This window comes from Pristiophorus japonicus, chromosome 23, assembly GCF_044704955.1.
Source record: "Pristiophorus japonicus isolate sPriJap1 chromosome 23, sPriJap1.hap1, whole genome shotgun sequence".
Classification (NCBI taxonomy): domain Eukaryota; kingdom Metazoa; phylum Chordata; class Chondrichthyes; family Pristiophoridae; genus Pristiophorus; species Pristiophorus japonicus.
This window is the reverse complement of record NC_091999.1, coordinates 55,808,959-55,811,446: the sequence shown is the minus strand read 5'-3', so window position 1 is coordinate 55,811,446 and position 2,488 is coordinate 55,808,959.

Here is a 2,488-nt window from a genome sequence, read left to right as displayed (position 1 = left end):
CACATAAAGAGCTCTCTTAAGACAGTGAGTGAGAGGCACAGAAACATTGCATAATCCCATTTCTTTGTCAGTTGAGAATGTTATAACTTATCAACATGAACAGACTCAACAGAATACATTCGGGTACAACTGAGCAGGATGGGAGGAAATCGGTTTGAATTTAAAGATTTACCAGGAATGGGGTTCGAACCTACGCAGCTATACACCCATTGAATTTTACGCCCACTCGGTCATCCGTGTTTTGTCAATATTCGGATTTTATCTCTGTGAGAATATGGGCTGCAGATCCACTCTCACAGACATAGGTTTTCAATGAGCATTTTCAAATAGTTATCGTAATATTGACACAGGGGCAACTCTCCTATTATTTTTCCAGTAATGCTCTAGGAAATTTCACATCCACCCGAGGGTGCAGACGGAGCTTAAATTTAACATTTCATCCGAAAGTCAACAGCTCCAACAATGCAAAATTCCCCAAGTACTGCATTTGAGTGTCAGCCAAGATTATATGCTCAAGTCTCAGGAGTAGGACTTGCACACAGAACCTCCTGATTCAGTCGAGAATTCTGCCACTGAACCAAAGCCGATACCAAAGTTCACATCCGTATTACTTTCTCCATGTCATTTTATAAAGTTCCAGGACAAATAGAAGAAATATTCAACATTTTGAAAAAGCTCCATCCTCGTCGGGGAATTGAACGCCGACCTCGCGCGTGACAGGGAGCGATACTAACTACTACACTAACGAGGAACGGATGGGTATTTGTTTTGTCAGAGCAGGAATCGAGCTGTGAACAGAAGTGGACACCATGAGAAGTCGACAGGCACATTGAGAGACAGAGACAAACTGACAAACAGGGAGAGACAGACAGTGAGATAGAGACAACGTGAGACAGAAAGTATGAGACTGAGAAGGAGAGGCAGATTGAGTGAGAAAAAGACTCAAACGCACACATACACAGAGATGTGTGTGTGTGTGCTCTATAAAGAGATAGAGAGAAAGATTGAGAGAAAGACAGTGACAAAGAGAAAGACAGAAAGAGTAAGCGACAAATAGAGAGATAGACAGAGATATAAACAGGAAATGATGCAACTACTCAGCAGGTTAGAGACAGGAACTATCAGAGACAGGCAAAGAGAGAGACAGATAGAGACATGGACAGACAGACATGATGGGAATGAGAGAGACAGTCAGACAGAGAGACTGAGAGAATCCCATTGGAACAGAACTGGACATCGTGAGAAAGAGACAGACACGTTGAGAAACAGGGAAACAGGGAGAGACAGACAGCGAGATAGAGACAAAGAGAGACAGAAACTTTGAGACTGAGAGGGAGGTTCAGACTGAATGGCAGAAAGACTCAAACTCATACATACACAGAGATGTGTTTGTGTGCTCCATAAAGAGAGGGAAGCAAATAGTAATGGAATGACAGAGACAAAGACAGGGACAAAGAGAGAGACAAAGAGGGAGACAGATAGAGAGACAGACAGATATAGAGAGAGATAGAGACAATAATTCGATTCTGTCTTTACAAAGGAAGATACAAAAAACCTTCCACGTGTACAAGGGGACTGAGAGTCTAGTGAGAATGAGGAACTGAAAGATATCCTTATTTGCGGGAAATTGTGTTAGGGAAATTGATGGGAATAAAGGCCGATAAATCCCTGGGTCCTGATAGTCTGCATTCCAGATTACTTAAGGAAGTGGCCCTAGAAATAGTGGATGCATTGGTGATCATTTTCCAACAATCTATCGACTCTGGATCAGTTCCTATGGACTGGAGGCTAGCTAATGTGATGCCACTTTTAAAAAAATGAGGGAGAGAGAAAGCGGGTAATTCTAGACCGATTAGCCTGACATCAGTAGTGGGGAAAATGTTGGAATCAATCATTAAGGATGAAATAGCAGCCCATTTGGAAAGCAGTGACAGGATCGGACCGAGTCAGCATATATTTATGAAAGAGAAATCATGCTAGACAAAACTTCTGGAATTTTTTGAGGATGTAACGAGTAGAGTGGACAAGAGAGAACCAGTAGATTTGGTGTATTTGGACTTTCAATAGGCTTTTGACAAGGTCCCGCACAAGAGATTGGTGCACAAAATCCAAGCACATGCTATTGGGATTAATGTACTGACGTGATAGAGAACTGGTTGGCAGACAGGAAGCAGAGAATCGGGATAAACAGGTCCTTTTCAGAATTAGCAGGCAGTTACTAGTGGGGTGCCGCAGGGTTGAGTGCTGGGACCCCAGCACTTTACAATATACATTAACGATTTGGTTGAAGGAATAGTGTGTAATATCTCCAAGTTTGCGGATGACACTAAACTGGGTGGCGGTGCGAGCTATGAGGAGGATGCTAAGAGGCTGCAGGGTGACTTGGACAGATTAGGTGAGTGGGCAAATATATGGCAGATGCAGTATAATGTGGATAAATGTGAGGTTATCCATTTTTGGGACAAAAACACGATGGCAGAATATTATC